The sequence below is a fragment of the Bacillus rossius genome, chromosome 6 (assembly GCF_032445375.1).
Source record: "Bacillus rossius redtenbacheri isolate Brsri chromosome 6, Brsri_v3, whole genome shotgun sequence".
Lineage (NCBI taxonomy): Eukaryota > Metazoa > Arthropoda > Insecta > Phasmatodea > Bacillidae > Bacillus > Bacillus rossius.
In genome coordinates this window covers 19,286,241-19,307,880 of record NC_086334.1, presented here as the reverse complement: position 1 = coordinate 19,307,880, position 21,640 = coordinate 19,286,241, and the positions used below count along the sequence as shown (strand labels likewise).

Genomic DNA, 21,640 nt, shown 5'->3' with positions numbered 1-21,640 from the left:
ACAACCGGCAGGGTGGTTGAAACAATGACACCAGAGCGTAACGAAAAGTGCAACGCTCGGGAGTTGGACAGCTCAAGGGCGGAGGTGGAGAGAGAAGATAGCGTAAATAACTAATACAGTAGAACAGTGGCGGATTTAGAGAAGGAGGGGGGCCCGGAAACACGTGCCCCCCCCCCTCCTTTCTCCCCTAGAAGGGTAAAATATACACTGGATAATACGACTTCTGGAGTAATAATCTTGAATTATACTTGGTCCATGACTACCAATGCCCCACTCAGAAGTCAGTCCTGGGTCCGCCCCTGAAGTAGGAAGTCAAGAAAACTTTAAGAATCTTTGCTGGTTTTTAGTCGCCATGTTTGTCTTAGTTGTGATCCTCCAGTTAGGACTTAACGTGCATTAAATAATATATTTTAGTCTTTTTCACGTTCAAAAAAATACATCTTAAAAATAAACGACAAGATGAAGCGAGTAAAAGTTTTTAAATGCTATTCGTAACCAGACGCCTTAAATAAATGTTTAACGGTTTGTCTGCACACCTCTAGGCGGCCCAGCCAGGCGGCCACCTTAAAGGCGATGTAACATGAGGCCTCGCCTCAAAGCAGTGACGGGATGTTTGCCGTCGTCACTGGCAGTGTCAACCACGTCTCTCGTCACTGCGGTGGTGATTTCTTTTACGAGAAACTAATTAGGGGTTTTGAAAATTAGCTGCACTGAACGTGGTAGCACAGAAGGTGCGCGCAAACTATGAAGTAAAGGTTTTGTGCACTGATTTTTAATTTTTTATATATATATATATATATATATACACGTTAATTCGATGAACGTGTTTCTCGTACGGGGGGGTCAGGACAGAAGCTTAGCGACACAAAAAATAGGATACTTTGAAACGCCCACTACGGTCAAACTATTCACCCGAGGCTAATAATAACCATACCATCGTAAAGCCCGCTCTGACGGCAACGGGAAACGCTCGTGGCAGCGAACGCTAAAATGCGAATTCAGTCGCAAGCGAGCTGGCATCGAAAGTTCTTGGTCGATTTGCTCCAGACAACTTTTATTCTTTAGTTAGAATATAAACTACGTTTTGTAAAAAATATATATTTAGTGCATATTTTTTTTTTTTTTTACGCAAGCAGCAGCAGTAAATAATGCTCAAACCAAACGTGAAGAAATCGAAGAAGCAACGAGTGTCAACCCTTTATAACTGGTTCCCTAGACTTTCCGATGCAGAGAGAGTCGGTGTTCAAATATGCCACGGACTCTGCCCAGGGGTCCGAAGTGTTGCGCGCGCACGACGCAATACGGCGCCGTCTGCATTGGTGAAACCCAACAATAAAGCACCGAATAAAGAATCAAATGGACGTGGACAACCCCATAGGAATCAGAAAATCACAACATTGCACTTTTGGAACTTGAATCGAATTAAAAAAAAAAAGTATTCTACCCACCCCAATTATTTTTTCCCTCCCATTAGAACTGTTGGGAACATGTCTAGTTTGACACTTGTTTGAGGTTATAAAATCTCATGTCACTCTATGTCCGAGCTTTGAAATGAGTGGTTTTATGGTTTATTATTATTAGTTTCTTTAGAATTTAGGAATTGTCGTGAAAGTGTTATTTGTTTACGTCAGCTGTATTAGAAAGTTTGCTAGGTCAAATCGTGAGTGAAGAATCCGTCTACATCTGTCATTGCTCTATGCGCGACCCGATCTAGAAGCCGACCGCGGGGGCAGGGGTTTGGGGAGGGGGGACGCAGGGAAGCCGACGCCGCGGGGAACGACAGGTCTGGCCCTGCGTGTAAACAAACACCGCGCACGCAGCGTCTCCGACACCCTTCTCCGTCACGCAGCGTAAACTATTTTTATTTCCGAGGGCGCTGGTGTCGAAAGCGTGGGCGCGTGCTGCCTCTGGTTCTGAGCTGTGGGTCGGTTTGTGGAAGACTGAGAGGTAACACACGGACGGCTTGCTAACAATTCACTGACCCCAAGTCAGAAGTTCGAGCATCTCGGTTTGTTTGTATTCTCTGTTGCAAAAGTAATAGTTAGGTTATGTTTTTTTTTTGACGTGAAAACGTCTAATAAAATCTATGAACGCCGGCTGCACGCACGAAAAAGTGTCCCGTTACGCACATAGTCCCGTTACGCTCATTGTAAACTTGCGCCGCATCTATATCTCTTCCACCCGATTGGAACAACCATCGATTTGACTTTTTAGAGGCACATTAAACTTGAAACACTCCCATTCGTTTCCTACTTTTCCTATCATCGTCCTATCCTTAACAGAATAACACAGATAGGTAGAAGTTAAATAGCAAACATGTATAAAAGTTATACATAGTTAAAATAATCTCTTAATTAAAGTAATTAACATATTTGAATTAATGAGTGCAAATAAAAGTAACGTTATCAATTAAATTGTAGATTTCATTTCACTCCTTCTTTGTATCCATACAAAAAAGTGATGATTCAATAAAAATAATTCAATAATGCTAATGCTATCATTTCATCAATGTTTTGTTATGACGTTGTCACGTTAAACTATCGTCCTTAAACCGACTTTACAGACAAAATTTTTTTTTCTCTTTTACATAAATACAATTCTCGTAAAATATCGTTCTTTATTTTGTTTCAATGAGCAACATCTTAGCTCTCGGTATACGGTGGGAGTAATGCGACGGAAAATAATGGAACGGAAATTAATAAAGTCAAAAAGAGACTTATAAACTGTTCACTAAATTTGTGCAAGAACGGCAGTATTATAATAAAATCTCTTGTTGAAAATAAGGTCCAAAGCCGGACTTCAGTTGTTTTTTTCCCCCAAGTATTTTTCGCTTTTATCGGAGCCGTTTCTCGTAGTTTAATATCTCCGTCTGCCTATCGAATGATTCGATAGTCGGCGTAGCGAGCGTGGTGTTTCTCCGCGTGATGGTGGCAAGCCACGTTTACGATTCCGGCAGCGAATTCTAGCGGCGGGTGCGGAAAGTACGTGTGTGATTCTCTTCCAGAAATGTACTTTTACCTATATTTATCACGCTCGGCATTAAACAGCGCGACCTATTGCCATGTGGCTTTTATAAAACGTTATAAATACATAGTTTGTGATACGAATTCATTCCTGAAAGTTATTTGTTTACAGTGAGTATTAATAAATAAGTTATGTAATTAATATAATTATGTCGTTTTAAAATTTGATGTTCGTTCATTTTGATTCCACGCTAATTAATCCTTTTAAAATTGGTACATAGGAAATTAAAAAATTAATTTTAAAAAATCCTCACTAATAGTAATAATAATAAAATTTTAATTAAAATTATACTTATTTACTGTAATTTTATTTTCTTAAGTGTTTCTAATAACTTATTAGTCGAAAAAATTGTGTTAGAATATACACGGAGTTTATGGTATTTACCACTTTGTGAGTTCTTTTTAATGTGATGATCGCTGCGCTATCTATTCCTTTTTGACATTAACTATATGCTTTTTCAACAACGCCAAACAAAAAGTTTAACTTCTAAAGAGCGTACCTAAGACAACGATCCTTTTTTTTCCCACCCCGAGTGTAGGTCATCGTAATTATAATGAAAAAAATAATCATGTTAAGTGAGCGACATCTAAAATAATCCAAAAACCAAAATGTATGAAACTCTTTTGTATGTTCCTTCTCCCCGCCATTCTGACATCTAAAGTTTTACGCGGGGAGACGAACTTCGAATACGTTCGTAACTGTTCGAGCGTCTGACTCCATGTCAGTGAATCTTAGGCCTCATGCAGGACTCCAGACTGGCCCTAACACCAGGGGGGGGAGAAGGGTTGAGGGGGGGGGAAGGGTTGAATTCCCTCTTACTGAGTCGTTGATGGATGTAGAACATCTAAATATTTTCAGCGGTGCGTATTGATTCTACTTCGGAAATCCATTACGTAATTGATTCGGGGTAATGGATTTTTTTTTTTAAGCAAATGATGAAAATTACGTTAGGGAGTGAGGGAAACTGAGATACACCTTTTAAGCCTAGCGTACAGGTGTTTAAAGCCCAGCCTGGATTGTTTTTTATCGCACGGCAAGAATGCCCGGGAGAGATCTGGGTGCCGTCCTGCTGTCAGCGCGTCGCTCCGGCGACGATGAGATCGCGAAGAATAAAAAATAACAGTTGCATTAGGTCGTGCGCACAAGATTTGACCTCCATGTTTTCGAACCCACTGATTCACAACATCAAACAAAGCGGTCGTGTGCATACAGAGAGAGGTTAATATATTTTAGTTCTGTTACGGAAGCATGGAGAAACAGCCTATATGGGAGCAGAGTAGGTGCACTTTTGGCGGGAATTAGGACCTGGTTCGTAGGAAATTATCGAGGTATAAATTTAACATTTATTGTCATTTTTTTAAAGATAAATGACACGTGTTAAATATATGGAATAATACAATGTTTGCTTACCCTATAATAACCTAATAAAATGTATGAGTTGATAAATAGCGTCTAAAGGATGCTAGATAGCTGTCGCGGGAAAATCATACTTTTAATATTTATGTACTAACACTACCAACAGAGGTTAATTATAGGTATAGTGAACCGATTCCGCGCAGGTGGTGCGCACGGACTGTTGGAGCATCGACGGAATGACTCGGCGGGAAGGGCAACGGGAGAGCCCGGAGAAAACCCGCGCGCCGCTCGGATCCCGCGGGAAGCGTGGCGGACGTTTCCCCGGGTCGGCGGCTGGTTCCAGAGGCGGGCGGCAGGCGACAGGCGGGTCGCGCCCGCGGGAAGCCATCATTTCACTGACGAGAGAGCCACACCCGAAGTTCCCCGAAGTTCATGCTAGCTTTTTTTTTCCGTACCACAACAGGTGTATTTATTTTGGATGTAGCTTACTCATACGTCATACGCCGTTCTATCTCATTGTATAAACCGGCGTGGCATTAAATTTTGCGGTCGATTAGGATAGGTTAGCTACATTATAAATACTTTAAAACATTGCGGATGGTTGGTTATACTAGGTAAGTATAGCTACATTAAAAATACTGTAAAATCATTTTATGTTTGCTTAGCAAATAAATTTTTAATATGTAGCTATCCAGCGCTAGGAAACCGTTTACGTGATTTCACAGTATCTTTAATGTAGCTATCCTAACCAAAATCAACCGTCCACAATGTTTTAAAGTATTTATAATGTAGCTAACCTAACCTAATTGACCATTGGTTGTCACGAGTTGTTCAAAATAAACATTCACGGACACACGGCAAACGAAAAAATATGGCGGCGTACAAATAAATACCGTTGCCTTGTTTATGGTCTTTCCTTTTATCAAAACCGCCATATTTATTTAAAATGAACAAAAAAAAAACCGGAGATGCACGATCGGGCGTTTGGCTCTCTCGTCTGTGAAAAGAAGGCTTCCCCGCGCCCGCGCCGGTAATTGAAAGGTAATCGATTCGCGCGGGAGGGGGCGACCCGCCGTGATGGATGAAGTGACGGGTGGAGGGCGGATGAGGGGTGAGGGGTATGCGGCGCCATCCATCATGAGGGTAGCATCCCCTCGGTGCCTGCCGTAGGGGTTGAGGGGAGGGGGGCTGGTGGTTTTATCGCTTACCCCCCGCGCACGGCGACAGAAATGGACGCTACCCCGCGCGCTCCGAGTCGTCAGTCCGCAATTTGAAAAAGAAAAAAAACAGCATATATATTTTTTTTTGTTCTTCCCAAATAAAGTAAACCGCGTTGAAAAGGAACAAAATACTGAAGTTAATTATTTTAAAGCCGGTGGAGTGTTATTCAGATAAAAACTGGTTGTACAAGTAGCCTACAACTTTTGGCTTTCCACAATTTGTAAATTAAATTTTTTTGGAAATAAATTCTTTCCCGGTAAGGACGTGTCATTCAACGCAAACATGGTCATATCTACAAACTGTCACGTAGACAGCAAAACAAGAAAAAATTATATGTTTAATGTAACGTATAAAGTGCCACGCAGAAACGCGTCGTTTGTTGTTCCGTTTGCGCGATTCTTTACACCCTTTATGTTACACTTGGTGAATATATTGTGACAGAACGCCAAATGCAAGGGAGGTATAGTTTTGCAATTTCAAAAAAATAAGGCCTTAAATAATATAAATTACGAGACAATGAAAAAAAAAGTCAGCAAATCTTTCAGTACTCGGCAGTGATGTGTAAGCATCTAACCTCGGTAACGAGAAAAGTCATGTGTTCTCATGTTGCAAATACACCAATAAGATGAAATTTTTACGTAAAATTAAAACTTCGAATTCTTTTAAATAAGGCCTAACGTGATAATTATACGAAATAAACGTGAACCACGCGTAGTTCCCGCACCCGCCGCATGATTTCACTGTCGCAGCGAAAGGTTAAACTATACAATGAAACGTTTCCACAAAAGCAAAAGAAAAATTGAACAAAGAAAAATTCTAAACACCGGCTTTGTACCTGATTTTTGAGGAGGAATATTTTTATTAATATACTACCCAACTTGATAAAATTCAGTAAACAATTAATATTGTAAAGTTTCTCTTTGTGTCTGTGAACTTTGGTTCGCGCCATCCGCCACAGATGGCAGCACTGTGGTTACAAATTTCCGTTCCATGCGACTTCCGTTCCATTCACGGGATTACTCCTTTCGAATGCCGTATACCTGGAGTTAAGATGTTACACATAAAAAAAAAATTGATTGTCTGTAAAGTCGGTTTACGGACGATAGTTTAACGTGACAACGTCGTAACAAAACATTGATGAAATGTTTGCATACTTGTATGAATAAAATTTAATCTTTTTAATAATAAAAGAATTAAGACTTGAAATTATACTAGTAATCAGATTTTTTAAATGCAAAAATAATTAACCTTTATTGCCGAAATTGTTGTTGTAATAAGCAATGAAAACCACATTAACTTTTCGTTTAAATATAATTATGAACAAGTTTTCATATAAATAAACTGTAATCAAATATCTAACATAACCTATTATTACTGCACTCGCCGACAGATGCTACTTTTTTTAATAATAAAAGAATAAATACAGTGTAACGGGACAATGTGTGTAATGGGACACAGCGTAACGGAACAATGTGCGTAACGGGACACTTTTTCGTGCGCGCAGCCGGCGTTCATCGATTTATTAGACGTCACGTCAAAAATGTGGCACGTGCAAGGGGCCATTAGAAGGACAGCTACACATCAGGACTTCAGCTCACGAGTCTTGCAGCGACCTCGTCAGAGGAAACATTCCGGCAAGCCAGGAATCGACGAACCAAGCTCTTCCTTCGCCGTTTCCTCTTCGCAGGCTTATTAAATTCTTGCGTCGGTTCGCAACGGAGCGCGGGATATACATCAGCTCGGAACAAGGAATTCTTTCGCAACTCCATTAATTACACTACAGCTTTAGGGGAGCGCTGGCAATTTTTCTTTTCTTTTAATTTCCAGTTAAAAGACGAACGGCAGAGCTCCAAAACAAAGCCATTTTTCACAGTCAATTTATCTGCTTGTGTGTTTTGTGAATTTACAGAATAATATTCTGCAGAATTATTATCATAAATCAGACTTAAACGCTTTACTTAAGAAAATAATATTTGTTTAGTTGCGTGAGGTAGATATTTCAGTGTTATGAAAACAACACTGGGCGGGTAAGCGTAGAGAAAGAAAATGAGGATTTTAAGAAGGGAAATAATCATTTAAATTAGACAAATACAACACACAGAGAACACTAAAAAAATCATATACAATTTAACCCTTACCAAGTACACACACAATATATATGTACAATACAAGACGCTGATTTATAGTTTCGATATTACAATGACGGCACCCAATGAACGACACCAAATCGATTACGTACAGGTCCGTGAAGTCTAACCGGGCGCCGGGAAATAACACGAATTTTACGGGACTTTTTTCATAGCGCAACAGAATGAATTACTATGTTAGCTTTTAATATTTTCAAAAAATATATATATGTATATAATTATTTTTGTTTTAATTTAATTTGATTTCAAAGACTTTTCGTTAAGTTATTGAGGGAAAAATTTTCAAAGGACTGATAAAAATGCCTGATCGCGCTTCGGGAGCTACATAGAAAACAGACGTGATGACGGACTATCCTCAGCCGCGTCTCGCTTGCGAAACAAACGATTTTGTTTTGTTTGTATGTGTGTCCTCATTAGCCTTGAAAAGGAGTCTGGCATGGCCCCTGCGCCTGTAGGCAGGGCGACGTTCATACGGGCGGGCTGGTTGCCTATCTCAGCTCTGACCGTCGCGCTTTGGTGCGAACGACGAGTGAAGGTTGGTTCTCGCCATACCTCCCGTCTTCGTTCCGTACCAGTTCGATTCCGTTTACGTAGAATATTATTGACTGTTAGGGGCATGCATATTTCGCGAAAAGATTCCGAGACTAGTTATAAGTTAAAACACTGTAGCATCGTCTGTGTTTCGTGATTGAGTGAATTTCTTTCAGGTACATGTCGATTGATACAACACCAATCACAGTGATTCAGTGCGAAAGCAAACGCGTCCTGAGTGGCTCGGTCAAACAAGGCAACAACGTCTCTCGCAGACGGCCTCCAATCACAAGGAAGAAGCCGCTGGCGCTCGTATACTTTGTTGCCGTCTAACAGGTGTTCAGAATTATTCGCGATAAATGCCTGCCCCTATTGACTGTGAAAGAATGGACATACGCACATCTTCCGTTCTGTTTACGTACCGTTTGCTATGAGTTCCGTTCCATACTGTTGAAAACATATATATTTTGACCGGTATTGATAATGGGGAGACGGAAGATATGGTGAGATTCAGCCTTTATACGCTGCTCGTGACTAGTCTTGTTACGGTTGCCGTCTCGCTAAAGCTGTCCGGAACGCCATGCAACACGCAGAGCATCAGGAGAACCTTGTGCCACTTAACACTTCATTATAGCACGATTGTTTACGTGGCGACAGATTGCAGGATTTCTATGCAATTGTCCGAGGTTGCTTGCCCTGTGGGTTCTCCGACGTTTCGGTCGATATTGCAGTCGATATATTCAGCGTAGCAGGTCTTGAAAGGTAATTTGGCCCGATCTGACACCGGGGGTTACAAAAGCCGCGATATTAGACCACGCACCGTCTGTCCCACAAACATCGTACTTCTCCGACGTCTCTTCCAAGTCAAACACGGCGCTGCGCCGTCATCATTGCCACTCGGCGTTCAAGGGAAACCTTTTGTAAGCAAGGTAGCTGTGACCGATGCGATGTTGCCAGAAGATTTTCTTTTTCTTGGAAGGGAACGTCAAAACAGGAGCGTTTAGGTGGAAGAGGGGGTTACCTCAACTCGGAGGCTTCTAGCTTCTCTACAGCTCCTGACACTTCAGGATACATAAACATCCTGCGCGTTTCGTACCGTCACAAAGTTGCTTAGGTCAGCTCTGAATCTGAACCTTACGGTGACAATCTTAGAATATAAGAAGAAACACACACTAAACTCAAAAGTATAAACTTAAATTCACTACAAGTAATATTCCTGAGAAAAAAAACGTATAGGCGTACTGCAATTGGTTCAAGTGTACACACATGCCGTACATTTGCTGAATTAACTTGTAACACTTTACTTCGGGCAACCTCTCAAGAATGATTTCTGCACGCACCACTGCTACGAGAATAGCATTCATTTAATCACGTGTGTGTTTGCGCGTGACTATGTTGTACATTCTACTGCCGCACGGAAGATATCAATATGTATGCTGCAAGCCAAGCTATATGACCATTGTAGACCCGTAAAGTATTTTGGTCAATGAAGACCATCAAATTATTGTGGTCAGTATATACCTCAATAATCAATTTCCACCCCACAATTTTTATTTTATTTCAGTGTTTACCGCGCACAATATGTTTTGATGACAGTGGAAACTTTTTGTAGCCTCAACGAAACCATTTATAATCGACAAAATAATCTAGCTGTCACCAATAAGCCAACTAGTGAACGTTACAACAATTATTATTTGTTTTCAACACACAATATTTGGTGCAGTCCATATTGACAAAAGTCATTATTTGCGGCCAAAACACATATTTATTTCTGTGAATATTGTGGGAGGTCGCGTCACCTCGAGCCTGCGTGTCTGTGTATGGCCGAGCCACCTATATCATTTCTTTTCGTAATTTAGGGATTTGGGAATCTCCTTTGCTTACAGCTACCTGTGAATAACTCTGTTGTTTTACGCTGATGACTGTGATACCCAGCGATATTAAGACAAAAGTAAAACTCTTTGCAGGATTTCTCGCCATGTTTGTTCCAGTGTATTTTACTGTTTAATGTAATAGTTCAATTTAATTATTGATGGTTTTAAAAAGACATTTCTTCACAGGTGGCAACACAAGAGGTTTTTCGTCCCAATCGTTTTAAACAATTATTGTGAACCTCAATTGTGAACTTTATTGTTTACTTTTACCGTCCAACTGAATTATTGAAGATTCTTATTGCAGATGGTCACACACAGATGGAAGGAAGCAGCATTGTTGGTGAACTGACGTAGAACTACAGTGAAAATACAATATTTTGCAACATTTCAGTTGGGACACATTTTAACACGGTTAGAAGGTAACGTTTGCCACTTTCAATGTGAACTCGATTTCTAGTTATTTTTTGCGTGCATAAACTTAAATTCTTATACTTGGATCCACGAAGTTTCACTTCTAACGCGCGTGGCCCCTGCACCCCAGTGTTTTATTTGTTTATTTTCTTTTTAATTGCTCTTATCACTTGCGAGCTGGACGCAGCGGGCTAGGGCTGTAACTTCGCAGCACTTGACGTGCGAGCTCTCTCCTTGCGGCGCGGTCGATAGATAAGAGCCGGCGGCTATCACGACCTCCGCGTAAGCGCGGGGCGGCCTTGTGCGAACTGGGTCGCCCACCATCCCCCAAGGGGGGGGGGAAGGGGGCAGGGTGTGCTCTTGGGGTGCAATCACAACAGCCCGTCGCCTCAACGTCCTCCACTCTTCCGTCCGTCAACGATTTACAGCTTGGTTTCATCCGTCCGTCATTCTGAAGTGCTGCCAACAATTCATGATTTTTTTCTCTCTCGGTGATTTACATAGACGTTGTTTGCTGTTTATGTACGTATTTTTCGGAAAAAAAATTTCAGAGATGTTGTTTGGACACGCCAGTTTAAAAAAAAAGATATCCTCACTGTTAGCATACAAGACATCTGAACGACCGATACAAACACCACATGCCCTTGGTTCTGGTAACACTTGACTGCCGCGGACAACCATAGATGTAGCTCCATCCGACGCTCAGTGGGAGATTTGCCCGAAAACGTGGTCAAAATGCAAATCTCGAACTTAAAATCCCGACCAAACTGGCGATGTGGTAGTAATGTTAGATCATCCCTGCATTGGAAACCGGATATGGCAATAAGAAATTCCCACATCCTGAGGTTTCACGGCAGCTGACAAGTGAGGGTCGAGTGCGTTGGGCGGACCTAACTATGTTGAAGATAATTCCATGCTGTACTAAAGTGAATGTCGCAACCGTAAAAATTGATATTTTTGAGTTCTGAAAAATGGATGCAATTCCTGGAGATATGGCGTCTATATCGCTGCCTTATGCTGTTATATATAAAGCTGTAATGTTTTTTTGTTTTACTTTCTAAAGCTACTTTGTGAACATAATGAAAATTTAGTTTTATCATATTACATCGAGGCTTTTAGTTGGGTATGCCACATTATGCACCTTTCTTTCGAAATAGAGCGTTTAGTTTATTGTTTTAGTAATACGAATTTACAATAACTAGCTGCTAATATGTGCTACCCTTTGTGTACGATATTTTTTCCTTCATCGCTGCACTGGTGGCGACTCCCTGAGGCTATGGCGGGTCTAAGCCGACCCATCATTGTCGAAAATGTGCATAGCCCGTCTAATACCAGATGCCTTTTTTCTTATTCCTTAATAAGCTTCACTAATTGTCAGTTCATTCTTGACATCGTCATTGATGTCTGTTAAAGTCTGGAGAAGTTTACTAGTGCTGGTCTAGCCTTTCAGAAATCTTTGATGAAAACCACATGTAGCGTTGCTATAGTGCGATTTTTCATTGATACAGAATTTTTTACTGCTGGTAAGAAACAAATCTAAAGTCCTTCAAAGTTGTTCACTAAGAAGGACAATTGTTTTAGATTTTCCAGCTGTAAAATAACCATATAATGATGGGTGGGTACACACAAACCCATAAGGAATTTATTAAGTTTATGTCTTGTGTTGTTTTACAATTCAATGATTGTTATCTAATGAGATGAAGAAACTTCCTAAATTGTTCACGAGACTGTATGGAATGATGGGATGGAAGAAATGGCAACAATTGAGAAATTTGAGCGAAGTTTAACAGCCTAGGTCTTCAGTGCCAGTGACTGTGATTTTGGGTGGAATCGAAGCATGAATGGAATACAACAGTGAAATGGGAAGCACTCCGAGAAAACTAGCTCTTCTAAGGCCAAGTCAGTTGCATTTCCCCCCTTAAGTAATTCCGGATCGACCATAACCAAGAATGAATCCCGCGAATAAGACATTATTCCTAAGGGTCTACTGTTGCGAACGCAAATGAGCACTGAACAAAGAACTTGTAAACGAATTCACCAAAAACAACACAAATAATGAACAATTTTTGACATCTTAATTATGGTAGAATTTTGTTGACTATTTCTTTGGTATTTTCTTTTTTCACTATAACGGAATGACATAAAAATATCAGTGCATTTTATTACACTATTTTAATTATATTCAACAAAATGGTATTAATAATTTGTGAATATTATCTTTTTAATATTACAAATTGTTTTTAATCTATGTTACTCTATTCATACAGAAAATAATCCAAGAAAGGACTCCATTACTGCAAACCAATTTCCCTCTTTCCCCGATCTGAACTTTTTTACCCGCCCAATGGTTTTAATAAGTGCCATTGCATTGCAGTCATGCAAAGTTTTCATTTTAGGATCAGAAGAAGAAGAACTGGCATATACTAGGAGGGAGCTATTCTTGATGCTGAAGGGCTTCTTAACTACAGATACAAGAACTAGTCTAGAACACCTACAGAAAGTGTTGTCCGAGAAACGGGGTTGCATTATAACAATACCTGCGAGTGAAAGGCCTGCTTTGTCCACGTTTTTTTCTAAGCTAAACACTAAATGGAAAGAATCTTCAAGAAACATTGACTATTTTCTGAATAAAAATCAAGCATGGCTCAGCAAGAACATTTGTATTCCGGTAAGTAATCCCAGTTCTGGAGAGTCGGCAAAGAAACGTGGATACCCTTCCGTGGAATTTTGTTCAAGTAGTGAACGAACGAAACGAAGGAGAACAGAGCAACTACGTACAAATGTAGACATGTCGATGCTGTCTTATGCCACTCAGATGAGCCTTCATTCGTCTGGTAATATAGATGCTGCCAACATAGTAAAATACATAACCACAACTACCCCAACAAGAGCTTCGAAATATCGGAATCGTTATATAGTATGCAAGTCGAGAAGACAATATCTGCAGATGAGGCTTTGTCTACAATGGTTGAAGCTAAATTGAGTAGGCATCAATACAGTGCAATTAGATCAACAGCGCGAAAACACAACTGCAAATTGTATCCCAGTTATGAAGCAGTAAGGGAAGCGAAATCGAGGTGTTGTGTACCGCGTACGAGTATCACAGTTACTGAGAAAAGTGCAGAAGTGAAGTTTCAAAGTCTGTTAGATCACACCTGTCAACGTATTTTACTAGTCCAAGAAGAAGTGATACAAAGTTTACATCCCGACGATGTGCGTGCATTAAGTTTAATTTGTAAATGGGAATGTGATGGGAGCTCGGGACACAGTGAGTACAAGCAAAGATTCAACAACGATTCTGATTCGGATGCAAATGTGTTCTTAACGTCTTTTGTACCATTGCAACTTGTTTCTTCTGAACTGAAATCTTGGCACGAAATTGTTATATGGAAGAATCCGAGGCCTTCATCTCCCAGGTTTTGTAGGCCAATCAGACTGCAGTTTCTCCATGAAAACACTGAATGCATTGTAAGAGAAAAAAACTATATCGAGCAGCAAATTGAATCACTTGTTCCACTGACTGTAACAATAAATCGGAATGAGATATCTGTTACATACAAAATATTATTTACCATGATGAGCAATTTTCAATAAAATTACAAACATTTAATATGCATATTATAGACTACAAATTATATGTATTTTTTGTTATTTTAGCCTCTATAAGATGAACGGCCATTAACTAATTGAATTTAACATTAAATTCGTAATCAGCGACCTCGAAAACCCCTATAATGAAGTTTGTATGACATAACATTGGTTTTTGTATTTTTGACCACGTTTTCGCGAAAATCTCCCACTGTGCGACGGTCCGTTGACAGTTAAGAGCTGTGGCCAAGCTTTTGACGGACGGACGGGTATAATTTTTCGGCCCATCCGATTGGCTGCAGATCACGTGATCGACGAGCTACTATAGTAATTCCGCCTTTAGTCCGGCAGATGTTTGCTGTCTCGCGTACGGCATGCTCACACACGCACGCAATAACTTTCTGTGTGGCCTTTACGCCGTATGTGCTAGTTAACATCAACGTGTACCTAGTTCTTGTATTTGTTCATTAGTTCGTGTGAAAACAATAATCGTTATAAACATAAATATTCTGTTTACTACACGAATTAACGTACATACTAATAACATAAAAGAGAGTGCTAGTTTCTTTCTCAGAAAATAACTTGAAAACTACTTGACCATTTTCGAAATCTATTTCACATTTATAGTGCTTGTTTGAATGAGTATAAAAAAGGATATATTTAATTTAAATATTTTTTTACATTACTTTTAGAATCGGAATCCAAAATGTTTTATTTACCCTAAACAACTGTAAGTTAAACCCCTAACGTTTATTCTTAAGAAATGTTTTTTCGGCATAAACAAAAAAGATTTAGGCTGTGTCGGCCGCGGCCGAAAATTCGTGTGAATGGGAAGTCTAAAATGTTTGCGCTCTATGGCGCGTATCTGGCGACAGAGACGCTCTATGGCGGAAACACCCATGCTCGCCCCGGGTCGCTCATGCGTCGCATCCGAGGAGGATTCCAGTCGACCTCGCGACCGCATATCGTCCAGTGTTGCTACCGGGTAGGCGCGCAGGCTGGTGCCGTCGTGCTAATTCTCGGAGGGGGAAAAAAATCCTCGATCGCATTAGGAAGCATGACGTAACATGGAGGAGTAAACTTGTTTATTTGCTTACAAGTGCTTCCTAGCTGTTTTTTTATATCATTCCAGCTTCAATTCAAAAGAAATAATAGCTACTAATATTGTTTGATTTATTTTAAAACAATTTCGTACTTCAAAAACTTTTTTTTTTTTCGACGACCAATGGACTAGTCCGGGTTCACAGGCGAATATAGGTAGTAAACTTGCTCATTTATTCGGCCACTTGCAAAGTCACGTAAGTAAAATCTAAGCTAAAACTTTGCAGGTTATTCAAATTTGCTTTGCCTCAAGTCACGGCTCTCGACTTGTATTCGAGTGAGTTACCGTTACCGTGGATGTTCAGGCTATCTATCGTCTTCGTGTTTTCATTATGGTTTCAAAATTAATTTTCCACTGTTACACGTCAGCATAATTAGTTTCAAATCAAACAACTTTGGACGTTGGGAAGTCAGTCGGGTGGCTTACGCTCGATTTACTGCCGGTGGAAAGTTGTTTATAAATAATGTTGCGCTAATACACGTCAGGTGAGTCATTGTTTGCCTTCATTGAAATTTGGCAGAAGGGGTTTGACAACCAATTTTTTTTATCCCCGTGAATCATGTTCAAACAGGAAATTCAATTTCGCCTGCAAAAAAAAATTGCTTTTTCTTTTACCATTTTATACTCTCTATATGGATTAAATGTTATACCTGACAAATGCTTTCACGGTAGCTTTTATCACTTTACCTTATGCTCTTTTTTATATTGCGGTCTAGTTAAGGAATCAAATTAAAAAGGATGAAAAACACGGGTTTGAAACACCACAGAATGTTATATTTGGATTCTTTATGGAAAAAAAAATTATGAAAAAGTATTCATCAGCGCACCAAGTCTCACGAATGCGATCGTACTGTGTTAAAACACAGTATCTACTATCGACATTACTATGTAAAAGTTGCTTTTTCCAGATGCGTAACGTAAAAATTTCAAAACACTGCTAACTGTACAAAATTAGAGGGGAAGGGGTATGATCGAATAAGGGGTTCTTGAGTCTGTCAGCGTTAGCATGAAAATTAGTTGAAGATCTGATGCTGTATCTACTTTTAAATTAAGGAACTACGTGACACCAGTTTGTATGACATTTTAATCGTGTGTTTGTTTTTTCGAAATTTGTTGTATTGTTTAATCAATGACGTAACTAGACTAGTCTCCACCCGGGGCAAGAAGTCATCTCCCCCCCCCCTTTTTTTTTCTTTTCAACCCAAACAAATAAAAAACTTTTTTCCGACGTCTCATATCGCCATCACATATTAATTCCACTATTCCAAATATTTTTTGGTTTAAATTAGATAGTAAATAAATATATTTTATTTGCGGTCATTTCAGTTTTAATGAATCGCAAGTTGGATAGTACGCGAAAAATACCCACCAGTTTTTTTTTTTTTTTAATATCTGAACATTTACATGTATGTATGTTCGGACTTTGTGACTTATGTCCTTGTTTTGTGAAGTGTTACTTGTGCCCCTTTTGGCGTGGCGTCTAAACAGTTCGGAAAGATGGCGGGCCACGTGCAGCCTGGTCGTTTGATTTGTACATGGCTATCGTTTCGTTGTCATAGTTGTATTCACTAAATGAGACTCTTAATATATTTATGGTCCTCCGGAAGAAATTCGTTGAAACAGAGAACAATGTATCTTTCAATGCAAATAATTCAGCACGCCTGCCCTCAAACATTTTGTGTGTGTTCTGACACTACGACATTCAAATAAATAGGTTATCTATAGTAAAAATTACTCCGCCAGTATAGCCTCCCTCCCCTCCGCCGAAATCCGGCGCCCTGGGCACGAGCCCCGTCTGTCCCATCTAGTTAAGTCCCTGTGTGTAATGGTTGAGAAACTTTCTTGCCGCAGGCAGTGCGATGCCAGACACGCCGCTAGACAGCGATCAGAGACTGTGTTCCGAAACACTTCCAGGGAAGTTCACGTGAGAAGTTTTGCTCGCCGTTAGCTCTTTTTTTTTTTTTTTTTTTTGTTCTTTTCAACCGAGAGACGGAATTCTCCGGCAGCCTGCTGGTTCTCAGATAGGCTCGGCGTGAACTTCGACGCACGTGGGGAACTCAAGTTCGGTCGCAGTGACTGCGGGTCGGTTTTCGTTAAAAGCTCTGAGGGCGCCTTTACTGGGAGGGGCGCCAAGTTCGTGAAACTCTATTAGGCCGACCTAGTTAACTAGATGAAGTATGCGACAGCTTCAGCTTCGAAACGACGTCGCCGTCAAAGTAAAAAATGTGATGACTATACTGTTCGCCTTTCCTCTTAATCCTTCGTTCACTTTTATTATTGCATATAGAAGCGCCAGTTGGTAACCACTTTGTGGAGGAGGCCTTAGACACGAAATTTAATTTAAAAAAAAATTATACTACTATATCATAGCACGGGAAGAATATACATACATAATAAGAATAAACCACACAGTTATTTTCATGTATGTGAATCAATTTTTAACGTATGTAGAACATAAACAAACAGACGGATCTGTCAGCTGATTTAGGCTTTTTTTTTCCCTGTGGCTTTATTTTTATTTTATTTTTTTTTGTTTCTTACTAGCTAATTTCCGGCATGCGTAGCTATGCCGCTTTCAATTTTATGTATATACGTGTGTGTGTGTGTCTTTTTATTTGTCACATGTGTGGACTAGGTACGTATATAAAAACACGCGCGTATTCGAATGCAACGTTGTGTCAAAATTTAAATGAAATCGGCGAAGAACTTTCGGGAGAGTTAAGATTTTTGTACGAACGAACATTTACCTTTTTTATTTACGTAGATTTTGCATTTATGAAATTTTTTTTTTCCCGTGACCAAACATCGCACAAAACTTTAAACGGCGCGTGTCCAAGGAAACGGGGATGAAATGAAAACTGGGCGCCGCACGGATCGCCTGATCATCTGGCCGGTCCGACGGCGCCTCAGCGGTCTTGACCCCGAGTCGCCCGCCGGGGGAACCGGTCCGCGCGGCGCGCGAAGGCCACGCGCCGCCGACAGTTATCGCGCCATCTTGAGGTCGCGCCCCCGCCCCCTTACCATTACCACCCGCCCGGGGATGCAGATTGGCTCGTGTTCCCTTCTCCTACCCCCCACCCTCCCCCCCGGCTTCCTCCAACCGTTCACTTGTTTCCCGCAGCCGAGTACAGCCAATTTGCCACACTCTCCGCATCTCCCGCCCAGCGAGGTTAACATTCAACTCCCGAGCGTGGATTGTTTCGATGATTGCTCCGCGAAAGGGGGACGCACCACGACGCCGAACGCACAATAACGCCGAAAACCATAACGCCGAATGCCAGATTGACTAAAAACGCCGACAGCTGGAAAACTGCTGTGTACCACAACGCCGAAATACCTTTAACGCCGAAAAAATGTCATTGCAGGACTGCCACAAAGGTTAGGTTAGGTAAGGTTAGCACACAAATTCATTCAGTTGTATTTCATTTTGCTCCTGTGGCCCCCCCTCCCCGCTGCAACATTTTTCGGCGTTACTGTATTTCGACGTTGTGGTACACATCAGTTTTCTAGCTGTCGGCGTTGCGGTCAATTTGGTATTCGGTGTTATTGTACATTCGGCGTTGTGGTATTTTGGCGTTGTGGTATTTCGGCGTTGTGGTAACGACCCCGCGAAAGCATAGTAAAAAAAAACTCGCCAGAGACGTGTGACATCTAACTTCGGTGACGAGCAAGAGTCATGTGTTCTCGTATAGGTACACGTATAATACGATACTTGGACACAACAAGAAACGTAGAATTATTTAAAATAACGCCCAGCGTGATAAATATATTGTGTTTTCAACTACGATAATTGACGCCAATGACACGTAGTTATCGCACCCGCCGCTAGAATTCGCTGCCGGAGCAGCTACGTCGACTATCGAATCATTCGATTCGCAGACCGAAATTTTAAACTGTGAAATGAAACGGCTCCGATAAAAAGCTGTACAGATTTCAAATAAAAAATAACAACCCTGGTTTTGGATCTGATATTCGACAGGTGAATTTTTTATTAAAATAATAGCCATGTTGTAATAAAATACACTAAACAGTTAATACTATAAAGTTTACATTTGACTTTGTGAACTCCGCAGAGGGCAACAACGTGGTTAAACATTTTCATTCCATGACCCCACCAAATGACGTATACCGAAAGCTAAGAGATTGTACACCAAGAAACCCCGGCATGCGATGGTTGTACGCACGCACCGTCTAGAAGCTTAGTCATGCAGCGAGATTCCGGAAGTACATAAATACATGAGCTGAGATTCGGTTGCTCTGAAGGTTCGGTGCCCAGAAGCATTTCTAGAAGAGATTTTTTTTTGACGTGACAACGTCTAATAAATCGATGAACGCCGGCTGCACGCACGAAAAAGTGTTCCGTTACGCACATTGTCCCGTTGCACTGTGTCCCGTTACGCTCATTGTACGCTTGCGCCGCATCTATCTCTCTTACACTCGATTGGAACAACCATCGATTTCACTTTTTCGAGGCACATTAAACTTGAAACACTCCCATTCGTTTCCTACTTTTCCTATCATCGTCCTATCCTTAACAGAATAACACAGATTGGAAGAAGTTAAATAGCAAACATGCATAAAAGTTATAGTTGAAATAATCTCTTCGTTAAAGTAATAAACATATTTGAATTAATGAGTGCAAATAAAAGTAAATTTATCAATTAAATTGTAGATTTCATTTCACTCCTTCTTTGTATCCATACAAAATGATGATAATTCAATAAAAATGATTTAATTTTATTCATAAGTGTATGCAATCATTTCATCAATGTTTTGTTATGACGTGTCACGTTAAACTATCGTCCGTAAACCGACTTTACAGACAACCAATTTTTTATTTATTTTTATTTTAAAAACCTACTTTGTTTATCAAGGGGTATGGACAGCTCGCATTGTCATTCTCAGCGTGCGTCACTTGTCTTCGTAGCTTGTGATCACATGCGAGACACGAGCGTCTGAACAGCAAGCAAGTAGGCCTACGTCACCACCCAGGCCGCTGCGCCGATCGCCGAAGTGAAACTGTGCTTGTATCTTCAACATTTTTTTTCTCTCTCTCTCTTAATTGGCGGGTCAGTGCGCTTTATTATTTTAAGGGGCGAACATCCTAAAGTTATACTAATAATAATAGGCGTAGACTTGGGGGGGGGGGGGCTCAATGAGGGGCCCTGCTTGCGCTTGAAAAATCGTGACTGAAACAGAGTTGATAAACGTAAATTTCTTAACTATGTTTTATGAAAAAACAGTTATTTTATATTTTTAGTTTTCTTTTTATTGTAGGTATGCAAAACAGGCCAATGTATGGGCAGTAAAAACAACATAGGTACAAGCATCACATACAGAGAAGACTCGTGTAGGTTAAAAACCCACGCGCATAACTCACTGTCCCCTCCCCACCCTTTTATTTTGGTGATTCCCACGTGCCCTGCTCGTGAATCCAACATATTTGCGTCCCCTTCTCCTAATACACGGAGTCTGGTCCCGAAGCGAATTCCCCCACGTCGTGCCTTCCTCCCCTGTGAGATGTGGCGGGAGGGCGGGAGGGCCTGCTTCAGGACGTCTTGCGGAGGGACGTGGCTGTCCGGGGGGTAGAGGGGCCGGGGGGTGACCCTGTAGCCCCTGGCGGGTGCTGGACTCGCACATTTCCCCCGCGGCTTCCTGACGACGGCCTCGCGCGTCCCAGCCCGGCCTCCGTCTGCCGCCTCCTCGGCCACCTCGGCCACCTCCTCGGCCACCTAGGTCACCTCCTCAACCACCACGGCCACCTCTGCCACTTCCTCGGCCACCTGGCCACCTCTGCCACCTCCTCGGCCACCTCGGCCACCTCCTCGGCCACCTAGGTCACCTCAACCACCTCGGCCACCTCGGCCACCTCCTCGGCCACCTAGGTCACCTCCTTAACCACCACGGCCACCTCTGCCACTTCCTCGGCCACCTGGCCACCTCTGCCACCTCCTCGGCCACCTCGGCCACCTCCTCGGCCACCTAGGTCACCTCAACCACCTCGGCCACCTCTGCCACTTCCTCGGCCACCTGGCCACCTCTGCCACCTCCTCGGCCACCTCGGCCACCTCCTCGGCCACCTAGGTCACCTCAACCACCTCGGCCACCTCTGCCACTTCCTCGGCCACCTGGCCACCTCTGCCACCTCCTCGGCCACCTCGGCCACCTCCTCGGCCACCTATACCACCTCCTCGGCCACCTCTGCCACCTCGGCCACCTCCTCGGCCACCTAGGTCACCTCAACCACCTCTGCCACTTCCTCGGCCACCTGGCCACCTCTGCCACCTCCTCGGCCACCTCGGCCACCTCCTCGGCCACCTATACCACCTCCTCGGCCACCTCTGCCACCTCGGCCACCTCCTCGGCCACCTCTGCCACCTCCTCGG

At 41.8% G+C, this 21,640-nt stretch overlaps 2 protein-coding genes across 2 annotated transcripts in view; one reads left to right on the top strand and one right to left on the bottom strand.

Annotated features, from left to right (window-relative positions):
• Positions 1-21,640, top strand: part of LOC134532771 (coiled-coil domain-containing protein 174) — a 159,745-nt gene that overhangs the window by 85,787 nt on the left and 52,318 nt on the right. The gene's annotated exons all lie outside the window — the stretch shown is intronic.
• The window catches only part of LOC134533515 (uncharacterized), a 112,787-nt gene that overhangs the window by 62,807 nt on the left and 28,340 nt on the right, over positions 1-21,640 (bottom strand). The gene's annotated exons all lie outside the window — the stretch shown is intronic.